General features: G+C 42.0%; 1 protein-coding gene across 1 annotated transcript in view; it reads left to right on the top strand.

Moving 5' to 3' along the window:
* The first annotated feature begins 5,913 nt into the window (after nucleotides 1-5,913).
* LOC126259410 (ankyrin repeat domain-containing protein 12-like) overlaps nucleotides 5,914-24,654 on the top strand; it is a 57,686-nt gene continuing 38,945 nt past the window's right edge. Inside the window, exons 1-2 of the mRNA XM_049956188.1 lie at nucleotides 5,914-6,091; nucleotides 13,994-14,199. The gene's annotated coding sequence lies outside the window, so the exon portion shown is untranslated. The remainder of the gene's footprint in view (nucleotides 6,092-13,993; nucleotides 14,200-24,654) is intronic.

The raw sequence follows: 24,654 nt of genomic DNA, 5'->3' as shown, positions 1-24,654 counted from the left end.
TAAAATCAGTAAGTGGGTCAAAATCATCTATTCATTCTCTCAGCGACCACACCGTCACCGAAATGGAAGATAACAGAGAGAAGGCCGAAATACTGAACTCGGTCTTCCGAAGTTGTTTCACCGCAGAAGATCGTAACAGTGTCCCTCCTTTCAATCGTGCGAATGTCGAAATAGCAGATATTGAGATAACCGATTACGGGATTGAAAAGCAGCTACAATCGCTGAGTAGTGGCAAGGCTTCAAGACCAGATGAGATACTTGTAAGATTCTATCAAGATTATGCGAAAGAATTTGCTCCCCTTCTACCAGAAATTTATCGTAGATCGCTTGAGCAACGAGAGGTACCAAACGACTGGAAAAAAGCGCAGGTCATTCCCGTTTTTAAGGAAGGCAGTGAGACAGATCCACACAATTATAGACCTATATCGTTGACGTCAATCTGTTGTAGAATTATGGAACATTTTTTATGCTCAAGAATTATTATTATTGGAAAATGAACATCTCTATAAAATCGACATGGATTCCGCATACAGAGATCTTGCGAAAGTCAGCTCGCTCTGTTCCTCCATGAGATCCACGGCACAGTGGACAACGGCGCTCAGGTTGAATGCCGTGTTCCTTGATTTCAGTAAGGCATTTGACACCGCTCCTCATTGCCGTTTCATGAAAAAAATACGAGCTTACGGAGTACCGTAGCAGAACTGCGATTGGATTCAAGAGTTTCTTGCAGACAGAACTCAACACGTCGCTCTTAACGGAACTAAATCGACAGATGTAAAAGTAATATCCGGTGCACCACAGGGAAGTGTGATAGGACCGTTGCTGTTTACAATACATATGAATGATCTAGTAGAAAGTGTCGGATGTTCTTTAAGGCTATTCGTAGATGATGCAGTTGTTTATATCTGGGATCCCTATCAGGTAGGCCTGATAGAGGAGATAGAGAGGTTCCAACGAAGAGCGGCGCGTTTCGTCACGGGATCGTTTAGCGGGCGAGAGAGCGTTACGGAGATGCTAACAAACTCCACTGGCAAACGTTACAAGAGAGGCGTTGTGCATTACAGAGAGATTTACTGTTGAAATTTCGGGGTAGTACTTTTCAGGAGGAATCAGACAATATGTTACTTCCCCCCACATACATCTCGCGTAATGACGACGAGGAGAAAATTCGAGAAATTAGAGCCAATACAGAGGCTTACCGATTAATCATTCTTCCCACGCACTATTCGCGGGTGGAACAGGGTTGGAGGGAACAGATAGTGGTACCGAAAGTACCCTCCGCCACACACAATTATTAGGTGGCTGAGTACGTTGTAGATGTACAGGAATACGTGCGGTGGGACATTATCAGAAAGATAGGGGAGGAAGAAATGAGTAGTGAGAGGGCGAAGGCGAAGGCTGAGAGAGAGAGAGAGAGAGAGAGAGAGAGAGAGAGAGAGAGAGGGGGGGGGGGATGCGATGACAAAGGAGAGGGAGGAGGTATGAACAGAGAGAGGTTGGAGGAAGAGATCGACTAATACAAGACTGGAATAAATAAATGCCCAAGCAGTACCGGGTTTTGAGCAGTTTTATTGGCTACAGTTCCCAAAGAGTACGTATTGACATGTATTTCATTGTAATGGTGGATAAGGGTTAAAGTTCAACATTAACAATAACGTTTCGATTGGAACGAAAAGACCTCTGCAGAACCTTATAAGGCAGCATGCGTTACCTAATAATATGTTCCAAAACACCGCGCATAAAAACTGGATTCTTCCATGGCTTATACCTCAGGCTCCCTTGGTGATAAGTGTTTTGGATAGCCCTTAGGCTAAGGACCATTTCTATAACCAACGGAAGGGTTGTCTTAGTATCACTATCCTACAGTATATGACCAAAGTATGAATATTACACACCTCTTCCTGCTTACGCAAATGCAGCAAATCGTTTGGTTCCTTTTGCATTAGATATGATCTACAGTGGGCCTTCCAAGACGCTTATGGTGGCTTCGTTAGTTCATTGGCGGTTCCGTGGAAACCCCCAACAAAGTTTCGTTTACAGTTTTTTTCGTACCAAAATCGAGCCGCGTATTCCAAGACGGCTATGCACAGCAGATGGCTGAAGCTTTTACGATTTATTCCTAAGATGCCGATCTCGAACAACCTTGACAGTTTTAGTGATATATTTATCCGTTTCCGACCCTACATGTAAAAAAAAAAAAAAAAAAAAAGCGCCGCGTAAATTCCGGCGAGACGAAATCTAAATGATAAATAACAGCAGCAAATTGCTCAACTTTTGACTTTATATTGTCGATCTCTAAGTGTTTATGTAGAAGTGCAACCTTCCAGTTTTCAACGTTTATCCGTTATCGAGAAACACCACCAAAACTTGGTTTTATTGTACCAAAATCGAGCTGCAGATTCCAAGACAGCTACGCCTAGCAAATGGTTGTAATTTTTGCGGTATGTTACTAATATCCTGATTTCGAACAACGTTGAAAATTTTCTTGATGCTTTAGCCGTTTCCGTAATTCAGATGTTCAAATTTACCCTACTGATTTACATAAAATACGTACGTAATATTCGGTGTGAGAAGAAAGCGTAGTTAACAAAGCGACGTAGCACGGAGAAATATGTAGCAAAGTGTCTCCGTGATCGTCAGGATTCTGGGAACCCTTGTAGTACTGAAGCACATGCAGAAGCTCTGTGTACGTAAAATCCAGCCCGACGTGTAAAGTTTTGCGTTATTTCAGTTTCACCTAAGTAAACTATCAAAATTTTAGCAACCTGTAAAGTTCTTTTTCTATTAGTGACATGCCCTGCCGTGGCAGGAAAAAGAAGGGAATCAGCAGAAAAATCTTCTACAAGCACAAAAAAGGCGAATACGCTAATTTTTAAAAGACTGACTGGAAAGTGGGGTACCAGTTGCATTATACTAAATTCCTCAGCACCTTTAAAAATTTTCCCCTTTTTTTATGCTGGACAGGAGGAGACGCACTAGTTGTGGTATAGAAAGAACGAAGGAAACTATGGCAGTATGAGAGAAAAAGAGGAATACAGTGGCACTAGAAAATACTTGACAGTGACAGAACAATACTAGGAAAAGAGTGAATGAGATGGTGCTAGTGGGAGAGGAATAAAGAGAAAGTGGAAGTGGGTGAGAACCAGTGATAATGAGAGAGAGAGAGAGAGAGAGAGAGAGAGAGAGAGAGAGAGAGAGAGAGTGAATGACAATGAGGAAGAAGAGAGATAGTGAGAAGAGACAGCGGCAATAGGAAGGAAAGAGTGAGATATTAGCAGTAAGAGGGAGCAAGTGACAGTAACAGGGCACAGTAGTAGTAGGACAGAACGACGGGGACAGTGGCCGTGACACAGGGACACAAAGCGATGAGTTGGACTGAATGAGTGGGAATGGGCAAGTGGGAGTGGGTGGGTGTGAGTGACTTGTGGGTGTGATCGAGTTACAGTTACGGGAACTTGTGGAACTGAGCGCGAGTAAGTCCACATGCCCAGATTTTTGGGGATCTTTTTAAAGGTGCTGATGCAGGTAGAATGAGTTAGCTGGTACCCCACTTTTCAGTCAGCGTTTTAAACAGGAGCATATTCGCCTTTCCATGCTCCGATAGTAACATTTTTCCGCTGGTATTCATGTCCGATAAAACAGAGTAAATGAGTAACAGACCAGTGGAATGTTACCAGCTATTTGTAAATGAAATAACGATTGGTATTCAAATGCAGTGACAGTCGACTTGAAAAGGGCGAGCTGCCAATCTTTTTTTGAATTCTTTTATCTGTATGTCAACAGTTGCCACAGCAAATGTATCGCATCCCCCTATTTAAACATAATTCTTGAGCAGACAGCAAGCAGTCACTTTTTTGCTCGAGTTGTCATTTATTTAGCCATTAGTTTTCCAGCCGCAGATGGCGGCTAATTAAATATGACAACTGCACTTTTTCAATCCTCTACGTGTTGTAATGTCTATAAATGTCACTCGAGTATGAACTGGCTGATGCGTCGTTAATACCTGCATCGTTAAAAGACATTTCGTCATCCTAACCAGTCTGTAGCAGATATTTGTCAGAATAAGAGTACTTCGGTAATTCAGATATAGTTCCTTTTCTAACCACCACTACTTTTCAAGAATTGTGTAACGTTTAATTAGGAGTTAAACCTCTTTTAGTTGTTTACCTTCGTCGAGCCACAAAATATTTTTCACGTCAGAAGACAAATATTCTGAAGCTTTATGAAGCGGAAAATCTGAAGCAAATGTAGCTCTCGAAAGTTTAACGTAGTCCTTGAAAAACGGACTTTTAGCTTCCGCAAGCGATGGATATATATGCAGTTACGTGCTCTACTGAAGAAGTGATTGTTTCTGGAATTTCCGGGGCTTCAGTGATCCTGGAAAGTAATTTGCGTCTGCGTAGGTCAACTAAACTAAAGAGATCACATACCGAGTCAATTTATCATTGGAAGATAATTCAGCAGCTGTTATTCAATTGAACCTAGAAATACGCCGCAATCATCCACAAATGCTTTTGGAAAGTCTTAATTACCATGCTCTAACTGCTACTCGATTACTGCCACTTATGATGGTGGTGGTGGTAGAAGTCTCCAAATGATTAAAAAGCAAATGTGTGTATATACTTATGTTAATTACCGGAATATACAGGAAATAAATCAGGTATGCAAACTTAACGCCTGCGCCATTCTTTGATTGCCCGATCTCTGTGAAAACATGTGTAGCCCGAAGTAGTGAATAACACACACTTTTTTATCATGAATGTAAACTTAGCTTTTTTTCCACCATACTTCACACGCTGTCACTTGGGGGCTAATAAGTAATGTTCTGGTGTAATTCAAACACATTTGTCTGTAGAATATTTTAATCAAAACTATGGATACTGCGGCAGCAGGTTGTTAAACGAGAAAAAAACGATTGTAGTAATTACTTATCGTGAAGCAGACGCACGACACTGTGTATGCTGTTACAAAAAAAAAAAAAAAAAATTGTGTGGTATGCGAGGGCTGTTAGCTGTTACCATTTGCTTTCAGGCTTTGAATGTTTCCATAAAAAATGATACACTACTGTCTGTGGATCAAGTATGAGCTGTATCTCATTCACTTTCTGACATCATATGTATAGCACGTATATTACATTTTTAGCTGACTTTAGCCATTTTGTATAAAAAAGTACCGCTAAAAGCACAAACATTTCTAAGCTGCACTGCCACAGGAAATTCGCCAGACATAGACGCTCTAAGAAATTCATTGAGGTTTTGAAACAACTTAGGAACGACAGAAAACTAATAAAATGACGATGTCCCTAAGAAATGTATATGTAGCCATCTGAAGATGGGCGTATCTGTTCGGAGTAGATTAAACAATAGAACAAGAGTTTTAAAAACATTTGCGGGTGGATATAATTTCTTTCAATCTACGAAGATATTCAATAGCATTGTCGATCACGTCGTACTGACTAAACGCACATCCACGACTGAGAAGGTTAGCATCGACCGGCGCCTACGAGCGTCCTGTTGGGTAGAAGGGAGCAGGACGCGCTGCTACTGGTCGGAGAGGACCAATCAGGGACGGCAGCGGACGCAGTGCGGCAGCGCAGTGGCGAGCTGTGGAAGGGCGGGGCGGTGCGGAGGAGCGGCCGCGACTGCGATGTGGCGGGAGACCAGAGCGGCAGCCCGGACTGGTCCGGTTCTGTCCTGTCCTCAGGAGGCGGCGAGGCTGCCGTGGCAGGCGAACAGGCGGGCGCGGGCCAGGGCGACACCAGTGCCCCCTGTGAGATGCGCAGGACACCGCCGCAGCAGCCGGCGGGCGGCGCCACCGGACAGGGCGGCGGCTCCGCGCAGGTGGCGGCGGCGGCCGGGGGCGGCGGGGGTGGGGCAGCGGCAGGAGGAGGAGGAGGCGGCGGCGGCAGGGCGCCCGCCGAGGGTGGCAAGGCGGCGGGAGGGGCGGCCGGCGCTGCCAGCGGAGGCGGCACCAGGGTGACGCTGCGCCTGCACCCGGTGAAGGCGCGCGGCGACGACAAGCGCCGCGGGGGCGGCGCCGCAGCATCTCAGGAGGCGTCAGAGGCCGCGGCCCAGTCGTCCGGAGCAAACAGGTGGAATTGCCCTTCATTTTCTGCTGTACAGTAGGTTTTCGTTGGCCATTTTGCCACCAAAAACTGTTGGATTAATCAACCGAGTAACAACGTCTTACAGTAACTTTACTGTGTGTAATTTATTTTTCATATATAACAGGGTGGCATTCTTGGGCAGACTTGTGGACTGACCATACAGTATACACTGAGGTGACAGAAGTCGTGGGTTACCTCCTTGTATCACGTAGGACCTCCTTTTGCCCAGTGTAGTGTAGCAACTTCACGTGGCACAGACTCGACAAGTCGTTCGAAGTACCCTGCAGGAATATTGAGCCGTGCTGCCTCTATAGCAGAATTTTGTACACAAACTGACCTCCCGATTATCTATCATAAATATTTGACAGGCGATGAAATAATTTACTCGGATTGCCCAGAATGGTCTCCAAAGCACTCAAACCAATCACAGACAGTTGTGGCCTATTGACATGGCACATTGTCTTCCGTAAAAACTCTATTGTTGTTTAGAAACATGACATCCATGAATGGCTGCAAATGGTCTCCAAGTAACCGAACATCACGATTTGCAGTCTACGATTGGTTTTCTTCTAAACACAGCCTACACCATTATCGAGTCACCGGCAGTGTGCACAGCGCCTTGTTAACGACTTGATTCCGTGGCTTCGTAGGGTCAGCACCACTCTCAGACCTGTCATCAGCTCATACCAACTGAAATCGGGAGTCATCTGATCATACCACAGTCATTTAGGGGCCAACCGATACGGTCACAAGCCCAGGAGAGGCTATGGAGGTGATGCTGTGCTTTTAGCAAAGGCACTCGCATCCTTCGTCTGCTGCCATAGCCCATTGACATCAAATTTCACCGCACTGTCCTAACGGATACATTCATTGTACGTCCCACAGCGACTTTTGTGATTATTTCACACAGTGTTGCTTGTCTGTTAGCACTGAGAGCACTATGCAAAGCTTATAGCTTCTCTCAACTCTGGCAATACACTGTTAAAGTGAAAAATTTAAAATTGCACCATGGTTTGGAGTCACTGTTACATTGTATCTCCTATAATGGCTGGATAGGTCTGTTCAAATTTTAGAGGAATTCAAGGCATACCATGACCTATAGGGCCATGCTTAGTAAAGCACTATCATGTCAAACCAACCGTTGCATTGATGACAATTTATCTTAATGTATCTTAAACAATATCTGTTGCTGGAAATAACTTCCATTGTCAAGTTAGTGCTCAATTACATCTTATATAGGATAGTTGACACACTCTGTATTAGCTTCTGTATCAAAGAACACCTCAGTTCTTCTAGCAAACCCATTTTATGACCTGTATTTAATTCTTGGAGTGCTTTCGAATTTTATCTTAAGTTTCCAAATGAAGTCCTGTATTGTGTATGTGTGTAAGCATTGATTTGTTTAGAATATGTGGCACAGGATTCCTCATCTTTATGTTCTCGGTGAGACATAAAACATTTTACAGGTTTGCACATATCCAAATAGATCGTGATCTAATTTACATTCAGTATTACCTTCTGATGCAGTTGCTTGGATGTATAAATTCTGTTACCTTGCATATTATGTAGAATTTTATAATGTTTTGTGATATGCTGCTGATGTGTGGGATGATAGCTATGCACATGTGCACGCGTGCGCTCTCTCTCTCTCTCTCTCTCTCTCTCTCTCTCTCTCTCTCTCACACACACACACACACACACACACACACACACACACACACACATATATGCACTGCTGGATAAAGTATGCCCTAACTTTTTAATGTGTCAAAGTCCTTACCTATATGCACCTTTCGGTCCTTCATGTTTTCTGTCACAAACCCATCTTCCATTAGGTAAACTTTTTGTCCTTTCCACAGTCCCATCCAGATGATCCTGACTCCCCCCCCCCCCCCCCCCTTACACACACACACACACACACACACACACACACACACACACACACACACACACACACACAATTGTTTCTTTTTCCAGGTTTTGCTACACAGATATTGAAAATGTTGCTTAAATTAACTATATTATTGAAAAATATTGCATGCATCAAATTAAGTGCATCATTGGACTAAGCAAATAACAAGCAGCATAAACATTCCCAAAAAAATTGGAAACAAAACAAAATCTATATCTTATTGTTATTGGCTACTAATATATATGGGTTTTATTATGATGCTTGTCAATCATGCCATATGGACATGTCCGAATGCAGAAATGAGATACCTTAAAAGTGTGGTGGGCTCTACCTCTAATGTGTGTGCGTGGTGAGCATGGGGCTGCAGGCTATTGCAGCACCTACTTCCTTTCCTGTACCAATGAGAACTTGGGAGCAGCAAAATACTGGCTGGAGGGGCAAGTGCATTCCATAACTCCTCCACTTTTCAAGTTTGCTTTCTCCATGGTCACACCTTACCTTGGTTCTCACTCAGCAAAAATCAGAAGGTTTTGGTTAAATAGCATATTTGCTTCAGCGTGCACTTGTCTACCTTTAAGATCCTGCAATACCATTGTGAAATAGCAGCAATAACTCTGTTGTTGAACATAAATGAGCTGTGTACATGGCAGCTGTGTGAACTTAACTCACACATAAATAGTGTTATTTATAGATGTCCTCTTCGCAGTAACAGTTTCTTTATGTTCACACTTGGACAAAATGACAATTGCAGGGCAAGGAAAAAGGCTTCTTGTCATAGGCAGTGTAGAAGAACTCACCTACTTCTTTTGGTGACCATCAGGGACCACTCTTTCGTGTGTGTGTGTGTGTGTGTGTGTGGCGAGCATGGGGCCCTCAAGCTATTGCAGCACCTGCTTCCACCTTTCACCTCAGACTACTCTTCTTACTCTCACTGCCTTTCCCATTGTCACAGCCTTTGATGTTGACCCTGCAATTCCATAGGTTCTGCTTTCCTTTCTTGGAATAAGCATTTATTTAGTTTACATCACCTTTCAGCGGAGGTAATTTTTCATTCCCTTGTGGGTCTTTTTTTCTTAATTTTTTCTCTAGTGCCAACTGATTGGGGAAGAACACCTTAAATATAGTGTACTACATAAATCATCTGTGCCAAATATCTGCATAGGCCCTTATATGCATTTCAAAGCAAATGCAGCAGCCAATCTGATTCAGTCGAGCTGTTACCTACTCTTTCGATTATGCCCCTTAACAATGCAAGGATCACACTGATGACGATGCTGATAATGTTAACTCCCCACTTGTTGAGGACTAGATGTCAGTTTTCCTGGGGGACTAGGATTACCAGCAATGGCCATCATGTCAGAAGGCCTTTGCTGCTGTGGCTGGACAGTGCCTATGTGGATAGCCCTTGATTGGAGTAGGTGGCATCTGGGCAGAAGTTTCGTACATGGTACATAACACATTACACAAAAACAATGGCTGTTCTGATCTGTCAGTCTTGTGAACAGGTCTAGACATTCAGTGCTGAAAAGAAAAGTAGATGAACGTAAACTTATTTACTGCCGCCTGCCATATACTAGGGCACAAAAAATATGAGCGCCTACAGTCTGTTATATGACCAATTATGTGAAAGTTACAACCATCCCCCCTACTAGCTAAATTTTTTCCAAACAAATTCTCTAACCACTCTCCTCTACTGTGGTTACCACAGCACTATCTTTGGGAACCATTTCCCACACCTGATCAGAGATGCAGCTTCCTCCTCTGGCATCTACAAGTGCGAGTGTTCCAACCAGGAATGTTCTCCTCAGAAACTCACAAATCAGAGGCCTGATGGCAGTGGATGGCTTGAATGGCTGTGTGTCCCAGGGCTGCCCATACTTCATCCATTGCCATGCTCATCATGGATAAGCCCTTGAAAGACTTGGTCAACAAAGGCTGTGGAGGATGATGATGATGATGATGATGATGATGATGATGAAGAATTGGGAGAAGGTTACTCTGATGACCCTGGAGACACCAGATCACCCTACACAGTCTGATTCTGAACAAATGCTCATTGATGTGACAAGCAGCCAACCTTGGGTGTGACTGGCCCTCCTGTATCCTTCAAACCTAACATTGAGACCCATAATGTTATCAACATGATCAGTATGGATATTACTGTCACTTGCCAGAAATACACATTGTTTCCTCATCTTCTGCAATTAGAGTTGCCCTAAACAAGCACATTTCACTGATGACCATTCCCCAAACACCCCGTGGTTATCGTGTATTCTGTCAGAACTGTGCTGGCCCTGGGAGGCCATAAATTGGTTCACACAGATGTTGTTAATGTGGAAACCCCTTTGTACCACATTGGAAGCAACAGCAATTCGGATACAAACGACCTCAGCAGTCATCATTTGCAGTGTTTATCTATCTTCATGCAGGCCACTTAGATTGAGTTGACCACCGTATTCCAACAACCCTCCCCTTTCCTCGTACTTTGGGACTTCAGTGCCCACCATGCCCTGTGGATAAGTACCACTTCATCTGACTGGGGCTTTCTAATTTACCAGATTCCTACCAACCATGATTTCATCCACTTCAGTGCCACCCATGGGACCCTTTCAGCTACCGACCTAGTGACCTTTTCCCCTAGTCTCGTGGCTTTGCTACATTGGTCACTACATGGCAGTCTTGGTGACAGTGACTGCTTTCCAGTGATTCTGACACTTCCTTGCCACAACCACATGGACAGACTACTACACTGGGTGCTTCAAAGAGTCAGTTGGCAGTTGTATCCTCTGCTGTTACCTTCACCGCCCCATCTGATTGCATCGAAGAGGTGTGCAAGACGTCTCCAACGTGATTACCCATGGTTCTGGAACCGTTATTCCCCTTTCTGGAGGTTCCCTCTATTGTTGGCCAGTACTACGCTGATCCAAAAACATTGCAACAGCTGTTTAAGATCACCATAGAGCCCTGCAACATTTCAAATGACATCCTTCACAGACCAATCTTATTACTTTTAAATGATTTTGTGCTAAGGCATGCTATGTAATCAAATGAAGTAAAGAAGGAATGCTGGGAGTGGCATATCTCCTCCCTGAGAATGCATGTCTCTTCATCCCAAATGTGGGCTGGGTTCCGTAGTCTTCAGGACTGCCAAAGATCCACAACCATGCCAGGTCTCTTCCTTTGGGATGGTTTTGTGTACTGATACTTACTGATACGTATTTCTTGCTGAACACGTTGCAACGCTCTTTGTGACAGCATCAGCATCTTCTTATTACACAACCTTCTGGATGCGTAGGGGATGAATTTAAGACATCCCCTCTCCCCCATCCCTTGGCATGCGAAATCATATAATGCAGTGTGACTAGGAATTTCTTGCGGCTCTTGCCTTGTCTCACAATATGGCTCTGGCCCTGATTCCATTCACTGTCAGATGAAAACAACATCCAATTGTTACTCATTGGCTCCATCTCCTCAAGGTCTTCAACCATATTTGGCTTGATGGTGTCTTCCTTTTGTAGTGATGAGATAGTGTTATTGTTCCAATCCTTAAGCCAGGCAAAACCCCAACATCCAATGACAGTTACCAGCAGAGTAGCCTCACCAATGTGCTCTGCAAATTGCTTGAAGGAATGGTTGCTCACTGTTTACGCTGGGTACTTGAATCTCAGGGCCTTTTGTCTTCCATCAGTGTGGTTTCCTGGAGAGACAATCCACAACCGGCCATCTGGTTAGTATGAAAATGGCACTCCAATAGGCTTTTTTTTTTCTAAAAAAAAAACATCAAACTTCAGTGCAATATTTTTTTCATCTGCAACAAGCCATACAACACTGCCTGGCAGCATTACATTTTACTTAATACCAATTTTTATTCATCAGTGTTAATCCCACCAGTTGTTCTGGGTTGGAATTCGTACTTCATTCAGCTGTCATCAGGACCATGAGAACAATGTCCTGCCGGGTTTTGTGCTTAGTATCAAACTCTTTGTCATCACCAGCAATGGATTGATGACCTCTTTCTGGCCACCTGTCACATTGCGTTTCACCAGCAATGGATTGGTGACCTCTTTCTGGCCACCTGTCACACTGCGTTGTATGTCAATGACCTTTGCATTTGGTGCAGCTCCCAATCTGTATCATCGGCTGAACATCAGCTCCAAGGCACCATCAGACAAGCTTCTGCTTGGAGCTCGTGGTTTCCAGTTCTCTCCTGCAAAAATGCAGGTCATGGATTTTTGTCATTGTACCATGGTTCGTCGTCATCCAGAACTCTACTTAGGTAGCCAGCCCTTGGATGTTGTTGCACAGTCCCAGTTGTTGCACAGTCCCAACAGCACTTGGACACTGTTCAAGAGTCCCAGTTTTATTTTCATTTGAATGAAGTTTGTTCAGTTTCACAAAAGTATTTGAATTCAGTTTTGCTGCATCTATTTGCATTTTTAGGTTCCAGTATGGTATGCTTTGATTAATAATGCATAATATAAGCTGTATTATAATATGTAAAGGTGGAAAGATTGTTTTTCACCAAATAAGAGAGCACTGAACAGTTGGCAGGCACATGGAAGAGGTAGTGTAACCCCTCCCATCCCCTCCCAACACTGAGTGACTGTCGTCCCAGTTCCAGGGCAGCCCTTCACCCCATTTCCCTGTTAGGCATTCACCTGTGTCAGTTTTTGTTTCTTATTCTGGAACTCGGTATATACTGATCTTGCACTTAGGTGCGCCCCCCCCCCCTCCCCAGTGACCCTCTTGGTTGGCATTCCAAGTGACTGCAACTAATTGTGATACATCCTGTATAGAAACCATACAGTTATGGCACCTCTAGGCCCCCTCTCAGCTCAGTGCACCAAGTGATGGCATGTGTAGCTTGGCCCTTAAGCCAGGGCTGCCCATTTCTGCCAGTTGGGATGTCAGCAGTGATCTCAAATGGCATGGGTGGTGAGAAATGCATTTAGAATCAAGAGAGGGGGAAATGAGACAGGTCGAGGTTAGAAAAGATCACTGTGCGAGTTTGTTCAAGAACAGAATCCCTGCTAGTCCATGATAGTTTGCAGACGTGTTGTAATGCACATACATTGCTCAAAACAAATTGGGATTTGTGCACTGCTCAAATGGTGTGTTTGAGCACCCATGTAGTGAGGAGCACTGTGAGTGGCGTGAGCTTTTCATTCCTCTGTTGTGTGCAACAGCAGTCACTCTTTAATGGATGGGCAAATGTAGCAAATATCATTTCTGTATGCAAAAGTTAGAAAACTTTGCAAAAGTCTGCTATTTAGACAGGATGTGTGTAATGTATGTACATGCTGTGAGTCGCATACTGCCTCACACCAAAGTCTGTGCAAGCTGCTAATATCATTATATCATACCAATTTACATCTGTCAGGTTCAGTGTGAGCTCACAAACTGTCAGTGCCTGCCAGATAACAATCATGAAATGGAAAACAGTCAAAAAATTTATCTTATTACATCTCATTTAATAGATCTGATTTGCAAACTTGGAAGCTGTCTACTATTTGGACATTACAAACTGTTTGATTACAACTTGGTTGTGGTTCCGCATACTGTACTACATACTGGCAGCAAACAACCCATAAGTTAACATTACTTCAACTGAAGTTATTGATTTTTAAATAACAGATATCATCAAGCATCGTCTGTCTAGTATATGTAAGAGACCCCACTGTGTAGTGGTTGATATGCTGATGTAATAATCTAAACAGTAAGTTTCATTTCAACATAAAATTGTTGATTTTTCTTTCCCTTCTGAAAGGCTTGATTTTCTTGTCCAAATACTGAGTGAGTTGGCACCTACTATAAATGGATAGTTTGTGTTCATGTCGGATCCTCTCTTTCTTACTTTTCCCAAAGATACATGTGTCTGGCATCATTATGGAGTTATTTGATCTTGGTATTTTGCTGGTAAATGCACCATCGTTCAGCTGTAACAATGTACACTATTTGCTCCACCCTTTTTGCAGGCCAGGGGCAACAGAAGAAGCGGCAGAGCCGGAGAGTGGCAGCTCATGTCCAAGCTCTGCAGATGTTGAAGGTGGCAGTCGGGAGGAAGGTGTTACAGGTGCTGGCAATGCCAGTGTCGCAGGAGAGACGGGCAGTGCCACTCTGGATGATGCTGTCTCTTCTTCTGTTGCACTCAAGAGAACTCATGACCCTGACACAGTCCCTGGTAAGTTCTTCGTGTTGTGGATGATTTTTTCCTGTTTCTGTTGTAGACATGTCAAGCGTGGAAGGTGGCAGTAGATACAAATCTGTTTACCTGTTACATGTGGTATACTAATTGCCTGTCACAGATGGGACACTAGATGCCCTGATGCCATGTTTGTAGTTACTGAGTAGATGTAATTGAACTGCATCACATTTTAAAATGGGTTTTGAAGTGGATTTTCCACATTTTCTGAGACTGCTAGCAAGGGTTTCTTTTCCCATTTTAGTGCTCTGGCATCAACATGTGTAACTCACTATGGTATGAAAATTGCTCTGTATGGAGTTCAGAGTGGAGCCTCATAGGCCTCGGGGATATCTAGGAAATGTGGAATTTATGTTACAAATAATTGACTTTTACAACCAATAGTATATGTATTGGAAATATCACTTAGGAATGTAACAGGTATTGGTAAATTACCTATTGAGGCAGCTTTGGACCTGAAATTGCTGGAATATATAATGCCGTACATAGTAAGCTCTTGGTGAAAGTGATTTCTGAGGCAACAGTGGCAGAAACACCTAGCAGAAAACATGAAATGTTTTAGTACTCTGTTGCTGATACTGAGAAATTTTGTGACCAGAGCTGAAATGCAGGAATATTACATATGAGCTTTAAATAACAACTTGAGTGTCTTACGAAGTTTTTGAGAAAGTACATTAGGTTAATTTATATACAGCCAAAATAGTAAAACACTTTTGGCATTCACTCGCTTAAAGGCTGTTTGTGGGAAAAACGGAGTAAATTCACAGTATTAGTCATTGTCAGTGTCCATGTAATGTCTGCTTCCATTATTGTAATTGTTAGCAGCTCTTTTGTAGAAATGAGATGACTATTTATCCTGATCATTGAACAAATATTGTGCAATGAACTTTGTCCAAATTTAACTACAAACTATTAACAATATCAGAGAATCAATTCTTCAGTTTCTCTTGGCATATTTTGTTGATTGAACAGTCCTTGGTTGTACTGTTGGCTTATAATGTCCACAGAATTTCGGCAACCAGACAAGTCGCCATCATCAGCTGTGCTGAAAGGTTGATAGAAAGAGCTGTTGGGGGCATGTGGCCGACTTACATCCCCCTCCCCCTCTTTCCATGAGCTCTTCCTATGACATCAGCGGCCCAGAGGTGATGGCATGGGTGTCTGTGGTAGTGTAGGTGTAAATACTCAATCCACCCTGATTGCCAGATTGATTCCATGAGTGTCTTCTTAGACTTGCTGAGATTATAGCTGCAGTTCTGGTTGATGAGATTGTCCCTGGTGTGAAACTTGATGGTCTCTCTAACAGCACTGCCCCAGTATTTCAAAGTCTGCGCTAAAATCCTGGTATGTTCGTATTCCATTACATGATTCTCGGACAAACAATGCTGTGGGACTGATGACCTGGGATATATTAGTTGAATGTGCTGCTGGCATGGATCATCAATGGTGTGCACTATTTTTCCAATGTATGTCTTGCCACATTGGCATGAAATCGGATATTTCGCGGCCTTCCACAAACTGAGGTCATCTTTCACACTCCCCAATAAAGCCCATATTTTATTGGGCAGGCAATTTTTTCCAAAATTGCATTGGTGTACGGTATGAAGGCAATGGTTACCTCTTCCTCCATGACTTTTTCCATCTCCACAGTTTGTACTGCTGTGGTGGAGCAGTGTGTGCTCCTAATTTGCCATTTTGAGTAACCGCTTTTTCGGTATACAGTTATTATGTGTTCCAGTTCCTGGAGCAGACACACTGCATCTGAGATGGTGTGTGCCCTATGTTCTAGTGTTTTTAGTACCCCATTCCTCTGCACAGGGTGGTGGCAGATGTCAGCATGCAAATACAGGTCAGTGTGTATTTTCTTCTCTGATACACACCATGGCCAAGGGTGCCATCAGCTCTTCTCTTGACCATGATGTCTAGAAATGGTAGTATTCCTTCTGCTTCAGTCTCCACTATAAATTATATGTTGGAATGGATGGAGTTTAGATGTGCAAGGAAGTTCCTTCTATGGGGCTAGATGATGAATGTGTCATCCATGTGGATGAAGTCAGGCCTTCTTCCTTGGAAATGCTCCATACATAAATTAACAGCGACAGACAGGAATGGGCTGCCCATTGTGACTCCCTCCAATTGTTCATAGTATTCTACATTAAATAGAAAATACATGGAGTTTAGGATATGGAAAGGCCCACAGTCTTCACATAAAATTTCTGACCTGTCAGTTCTAGTTACCCCCATAGAATGACTCTGGTACACTGATGAATAACAAAAACATCAACAACACTCAGCAGGATATGAGTCCTTCAGCCCAAAGTTGTTGAGGCATTTCACAAAAGTCACAAATTTGGGGGTGCGATGCAGGCATTTTACTCATATATGGGCTTAGTATTTCTATCAGGTATTTTGCCAGCAAATATTTTGGAGCCCAGTGTTGCTAACAGTGGGGTGTAATGGCACCCCATCATTGTGGAGGTTAGAGAGTTCATAAAGTCTTCAGGCTGAAGGACTCGGGTATTCTATTGGGCTTTGGCATTTTTTCATTATACACCAGGTTGCATCTATGAGAGTCATATCATCTACATCAATACTCTGCAAGCCACTGATGGTGTGTGGCGAAGGGTACTTGTTGTACTGTGAACTGGTCCCCCTTTCCCTGTTCCATTTGCGAATGGTGCGAGGGAAGAATGACTGTCAGTGCTTCTGTATGAGCTAATACAATAATTTCTCAAATTTTCTTGTTGTGGTCATATTGTGAAATATAGTGGGAGGAAATAATATACTGTCCGACTCTGCCTGGAAAGTACTCTCCTGAAATTTAAATAGTAAAGCTCTTTGTGACACACAACACCTCTCTTGTAGCATCTGCCACTGGAATTTGTTGAGCATTTCTGTGTGGGTCTCGTGCAGATTGTATGACAAAACGTGCCACTCTTTATTGAATTCTCTCTCTCTTTTCTATCAGTCTTACCTTGTTGTTGTTGTTGTTGTTGTTGTTGTTGTTGTTGTTGCAGTCTTCAGTCCTGAGACTGGTTTGATGCAGCTCTCCATGCTACTCTATCCTGTGCAAGCTTCTTCATCTCCCAGTACCTACTGCAGCCTACATCCTTCTGAATCTGCTTAGTGTATTCATCTCTTGGTCTCCCTCTACGATTTTTACCCTCCACTACTAAATTGGTGATCCCTCAATGTCTCAGAAAATGTCCTACCAACCGATCCCTTGTTCTAGTCAAGTTGTGCCACAAGCTCCTCTTCTCCCCAATTCTATTCAATACTGCCTCATTAGGTATGTGATCTACCCATCTAATCTTCAGTATTCTTCTGTAGCACCACATTTCGAAAGCTTCTATTCTATTCTCTTCTCTTACCTGGTAATAGTCCCAAATTGATGAACACTACTCAAGAACTAGTTGAACAAGTGCCTTGTAAGCTACTTCTTTTGTGCATGAATTAAGTTTCCTTCAGATTCTTCGTAGGAATCTCTGTCTGTCATCTGCTCTCCCTACTATTTGTTTCATGTGGTCTTTCCTCTTAAGTTAATTTCAGATAGATACTCCTAGTATTTTATGGTAATTACTGTTTCCAGCAATTTGTCATCAACAGTATAGTTGCACAGTAGTGGATTTCTTTTCCTGTTTGTGCACATATGTTACATTTCTTTTATGTTCAATGTCAACTGCCAGTACATGCACTAATCCTTTGTTGGTCCTTCTGCAAATCATTACTGTCTTCTGATATTGTTACCTTCTTAAAGACAGCTGCATTATCTGCAAACAGGCTTAAAGAGCTTCTGACACATTCTACTAGGTCATTCATACACATTGTAAGTAGTAACAGTCCTATCACACGTCCTTGGGGGACAGTGTCAAATGCTGTCATGAAGTTGAGGAACACGGCATCAACCTGAGTGCCGAAGTCTGCAGCACTGTGGTTCTCATGGAGGAACAGAGTGAGCTAAGTTTTACAAGATCTCGATTTGCAGGATCTATGTTGATATTTATAGAGGAGATTTTCTTTCTCAAGAGATGTAGTAACACATAAGCATGTGGTAGTGCTTTCAGCAAGGGTGTCTGTAGCTGAGATCGGCTAGCTGGAATTCAATGCACTGAGTACAACATAACTATTATGACATCACTGCATTTATTATCGTACTTGAGCATAGGGTGGGGAGGGGGTGAGAAGAGATGATGGAAGGTGGTGGAGGAATAGTCTTCTGGGAGATGTTGTTGTGCTGTGAAGTTATTCAACATGCAACAGCAATAAATATCATTTGTCCCTTGCAGAAGCAATTCATACTCATCTGCCTATTTGCAGGAGGGGTTCGATTCCTGTATTTTGAAAATAGTGGATTTACTATCTATCGTTATCTCCTACCTTCTGCAGTTACTCAACACAAGAAGGTCATATTCGTAAGAGCATAACAAAAGTGTTTATTGATGCCATTAGCAATGGGAACATACTTGAAATTGGTCTACCAGAACAGTGTTCCTTACACAGGGTGGCCAAAATAAAACTGGCCCAGAAAATATTTACAACAAGATTGGTGGAGGAGTGTCCCTTGTTGATGAACTTCAAAAAGGATGCTGAAACAGGCCCTCATTGATGTCGATGCAGCACTGTGCTCGATGTATCAGACTCAGAGACAAGCACAGCAGCTCTGCCTGGGGGATAGAAGCAACAGTGTTTCCAGTGTTCCACTGTAGCTCTTCCAGGGTGTGAGGATTGTCTGAGTACATCTGGCCTTCAATTTGCCCCACAGGTAAAAATCACATGGAGAGAGATCAGGTAATCGAGTTGACCAGGAGGTTGCAGTGCCTCTGCTGATTGTTATTACCTCCCTGAAAACCACATGCACTCGTGACATCATCTTCAAGATGCTGTTTTCTGTTACTCCGACTTGCTGAAAATTTCCATTCATTATTTGTGAGTTGATCCACATATGGATTATATTGTTTCTGGACATAGTAGTTAGCATTAACAGTTTGATGAAAGAATCATGTTGTGACGTTGACACGAGACGCTGTGCATCAGACACTAATCTTGAGATTATACAATGGCTCTTCAGCATTCGAGGGGATTTCCTGATGCACAGTGATACATGTTCTGTGAGTGCACATATCATGACAGACTAAGCAAGGCCTCATCTGAAGAAACGGAAACATTCAGCTCACAGTCTCATGGTTAGTATTGCTGACTCTTGATCATGAGGCCTGGAGTCAGTTTCCAGCTGGGCCACAATGGTGTGTGTGTGTGTGTGTGTGTGTGTGTGTGTGTGTGTGTGTGTGTGTGTGTGTGTGTGTTTTAGTCCTCGTCACCTTTCATTATCATTTACCCACAACTCACTGAGGAGGTGCTAAATAAGGAGACTTGCACCAGGCAGTCAAACATCTCAGATCAGGTCTCCTGGTCAATAATGGCAAAATCACAGTTCATTTCATTCAGAAACCATGGGCTGAACTCAACTAGTGAAAGTTCTTTTGGATATTTTAACTCGTGCACAACAGTGAGTTTTGGAAGACTACAGATTCAGGTTCTTTCCGATAATGTCTCAGCACGATGATCTATTGATTCTCACTTGCTCAGATAAATGGCACTGAGATTTCATGGGACATTTTTCTAGGCTTTTGTTGACTCGAGCAATGTTTTCTGGTCATAGAACTCTATCAGACAGTTACAGTTTTTATTCATTATAGAGCCTGTTTCACACCATTTTGCTACTCACATCATTTTGCTACTAAGTTTCATAATGGAGACTTTGCTGGAGTTTTTGCCAAAACACTTCCTGGCTTCAACTCTTGTGGAAACAATTCTGCACCTATTTTCCACAAACTGTGCTGCACATAACACTCAACAATGAATACATGGTGTTTTCATCATGAGTGTATTTTATGTTGCATTCAACTGGTCACTAAATATGTTTACTCCTCTCACTTACTCAAACGTAATGACACAGTGAATCAAAATCACTGTATTTGGCGTTTTCTACAATGGGCACTTCTCCTGTTTGTTAACAAGGGTCAATTACATGTCAGTACTATAAATATTTTTCAGGGCACTTTCATTTCTCCAACATTGGCACATATCTAGGGGCAAGAGCTGTCTTAAAATTAAATGGAATAATACTAAATTGAACCATACACACATCTACAGACAATGTAGAAAGACCATATTGCTCTTATACAGTTTGTCACACCGATGACTAATTCTACGAGGGGCAAACCACAATTGAGAGGATGTAGTATGCTGCAAGGAAAGCAATGATGAGATGGGCCCATTTCATGGAGGAGTGGCAGCATTGATTGAGATAGACCGAGAGCAACTGCCTACTGATATTTTAAATCTTTATTTGGTACACACAAAAATGTTATGGAGAAAAAAAACATTAGAATTCTTAAATTAGATGTATATTGTTGTATGAACAATTTTACTTGCATTTGGGGTTTTATAAAATTTATTTTTTTCAAATGTAAGCAACATTACCTGTAAAAGGTACACGAGTGGTACAATATCAGACACCACAATGTTGTTCCTGTGGCTGGAAAAGGAGTTGCATTTGCTCTACATCATGTGAAATGTCTGAAATCGATTCCTCTTTGGAACAAAGTATAGAACAGTTCCACATTTCACAGTTGAAAATTCCTGAACGGAAAGCCGACATCTCCCCTTTAGCCAATAGCTCGGCCAGTGACTAAGACTGTCACATCATACATCATTTACTGGCATAGGAGCTGCTGTTTTGTTCTTCTTGTCAACTGGTTGTGCCTTTGTGAGGGTTTCTCTACCCAGAAAACAAGATTTCATTTGCAATGTCACCTCGGATCTGCTTCAACAACATTTGCTCCCTTTTGTTTCTTGGCAATATAGAAGACATGAATTCACAACACACAGATTTAAAGAGAGTCCAAATAGAAGAAGATACCATCATTTCACTTCAGTTCAGTTAGTACTCCTGCCATGTCCATTCTCCCCATGTGCTTGTTGTACTGCTGCACAGTGGTGGGGCAACCCACATCTGTCTTTCTTCTCATTCAAATTCCATTTCTTTAAAGTATCCAGAATCACAGTGCTTTTGGTACTCAAAAGAGCCATAACCACACTTATGGATTGTTTTCTCGTCTTCTTAAGTGCAGCTTTTCAACTTTTTTTCTAAGTATGCCAGCTGAGTCCATATTAAACTGTTTCAAATTAATGATTAGGTCCAGAGTACAGAAAAAATTATCAAAATATACTCTACACTTCAAATCATTAAGTGTATTTCTACACAAAGATATTAGAGCCCGACCACAAATTCCAAATGAATTCCTCTCTTGTGTAACCTCTGGCAGAATTCCTTTGCCTGTATAAGGGATAAAATCACAGACAATGCCTGACACACTAGTATGTACAAATATATTGAAACACCATTTATAGGGATTACTTTGAGTATATTGACACACAGGTTACCAGGCCTTGCACCATCATAAGAAACCATCATCTCACCAATAGACTGTTCAGTTTCTTGTTGTTGATGGCATATTTGTACGACAGAACCTGGAACTGGTCTGATCTTGAATGGTCTGTCGTTACTGTTTGTTGGTGGCTCATTGTTTCCAAAATGTATATGCCCATGAAGTTTCTTGAAATCTTTGAAGCTCATAAATGCTTGAAATTTTGTCGAGGTTGGTTCACTCTGCCCAGTAATCTGTGGAAGAAGGCATACTTACAATATTCATATAAATGAGTATACCAATGAACTACTCCACCTCACTCTTTTGTTGACAGATACATTCGTCATCTTCAAAACACAGGATCATTGCTAAGGAATTTTCTGAAACACTGGAGTAGGGTATGTGCAAAAGAACTGTCCCATACACAAGGAACATAACTATAACACTGTACTGACTTAGTTTATCCACCTGAATGCCTTTCCTGTCTTTCCAGTGGTGGCTCAATTTTACTTATATAAATTGAACTGTTTAAAAATATGTAAGTTTTATAATTAATCTTTTAACATTGTCAAGAGTAAAAGAAAATGGGAAAAAAAGAATGATGGTAGCAGTGTGAATTGAACCTGAGTCAAAGAATTGCCAGTCGGTGCACCTAACCACTGGGCTACCAAACTGATACATGAAATGCTGCTCAAAATCCCTCTGCTTCATGTGCAAATCTTTAGAGAGCATTTTACATTTTCCTACGGCCCACTAAGGTGAAATAGGCCAGGAATTTGAACGGGCATCTACCTACTTCTACTCACATGGTTTGAGCCAAATCAGTAAGCCTTATGCCATATTCTCGTGTTGTTAGATTTACATTTGGAGTGGATCTACCTTACTCTTTTAAATATTGTATTCTCCTCCAAAGATCTACTGGAAAAGGACCTCTTTACCAGATCATCTACAGAAAACACTTTCATACTAAATTTCCTCATATACCCACTGTTTTTACCACCGTCTATAGACTTATGACCTATAAGGTTAGTAACTGTAACTAAATTGAACTATTTAAATATATTTAAATTTTGTAATTAATAGCTTAATATTGTGAGGAATTTAAATGATGGTAGCAGCACCAATCACACCTGAGCCAATGAATTGCCAGTCAGTGTACATGACCATTCTGCCACAGCACTATTACATCAACTGCTCCTCAAAAATCCCTCACACTCTACAATTGCACAATATCTTACACACAAGTTTGAAGAAAACTGCTAACCTCTGCAATTGCACTATATCAAGCACACAGTTTTGAAAAAGACTACTAACTTGATGCAGTGAGCACTCATATTTCTGGAAGGGATGATGTCACATCAGAGCATGCATTGTCAAAAACAAACAGCTGCATCCCTTCTTTCTATAGATCATAGTGTAGCTGGCCATCATTTGAGCACTCGACAATGGTCTGTAGTTATCGTGAAGACAATGCTACAAAACATGTTTTCGTCTATTTTATTTGCATGCCAGTACACATTCCATGAGAAATGGGATAATTCTGGTGCGATATTTCCAGTGTGCTGTAGCGCATAAGCACAAAATAATTGGCTGTAATCCTTTATTGTGAACAGTCTCTGGCTGATATTTCGGGTATTCGTCACTGCTGTAGACAAAAATATCGTCCTCTGGATCGCTGCCACCACCGCAACCAGAGAGATGAGGATCTTCAGACAGTCAAGTAATGCTTGATCTTTTATTCCTTCCATAAAATGTGTTTGCTTCCATCTCGAATATCCTGTAAATGAGTAAACATAATAGTACTAGAAACATTACACATGTTTACAAAGTTCTTTGTAGGGGCAATGTTGCCTACAGGCAACACCTTTTTCACACTTCATATTTATAAACATCAGGTAAGAATCCATTAAGACATTTGTATTGTAACACACTTTCAAGGCTTTCTCTTTCTTTTTACTTCTAGGTTTTATTGTACAAGATAAAACAGCACCGCAAAATAAAAACAAACTGCTGCTACTCCAGTAAACAATGTTCACCTAACCTAGCACGCCATCTGCCAAAAGTGTACACTATTCATAAACTTTTCTCCAGAGAGAAAAGAATATCGCTCGATCAGAGAATTTCAATGATTATTTAAGCATCATTGCCCATCCAAGGATGAAACTTGAAAAATGTCACCAAAGACAATGTGCAATTTTGCCATTGCTTTCAGAGCAACAGTGCCCAATAGAAGGTTATGGGGGGAGTTACAGCTTTGCAGTTCAAATGTGTTCTTCAAACAGCTCTCTCACCATCTGGGTCAGGATACCAACTCAAGTAAGGGTTACATGAAGGAACTACTACTGACTTTTGCCTTGGACGAGCTAAAGGCAAGCATCTCCTGCAGCTGGCAAGACATTGCCACATGTGCTGAAAGCAGCAGATGTGCCTTGTGCAATGTACGCTTTATGCTGGGCTGTTGGGGAAACCTGGTATCCCTGTGCTTAATGACCACAGCTGGTACCCTTTTGCTCTTACCGAGATATTTAAGCAGCTGTATTGCACACAGCAGCATACTTACTTAAATTTAGTTAAATAAATGTGTGATCAACATTGTGATTAATGAGATGAAAGTACACTTGTATGAAATGACTAAATGTTCTAGTTTACAATTATTACATTTAATAGATGATTAAAGATTGGTACCCCAAGGATAATAAATTTTTAGTTAATTATTTTACATGAGCAGATTTGTTATGTCAACCGTTCATTCTTCCAGTTGACAAATATGAACAGTCTATCAGTAGCTTGTCCATGGACAGGAAGCAGTTGAAGGGCTCAGTTCTCTGCATTAGCACTATTTCAGTAGCATGTTTTTGTGGAAGCGAGTGACAGGTTGTTAGACATATTTTCTCCCACTGATAATGAGTTACAGCCGAAGGTCCTTGCCTCTTCTGCTTGAGCAGCAGCCCCACTCCCATCTCACACCCCCAGAGGACAAAGAAGGGACTGATGGTTGAAAGAA

The sequence above is a fragment of the Schistocerca nitens genome, chromosome 5 (assembly GCF_023898315.1).
Source record: "Schistocerca nitens isolate TAMUIC-IGC-003100 chromosome 5, iqSchNite1.1, whole genome shotgun sequence".
Classification (NCBI taxonomy): Eukaryota; Metazoa; Arthropoda; class Insecta; order Orthoptera; family Acrididae; genus Schistocerca; species Schistocerca nitens.
The sequence above is the reverse complement of the archived record's forward strand: the minus strand, read 5'-3'. Positions and strand labels throughout refer to the sequence as shown.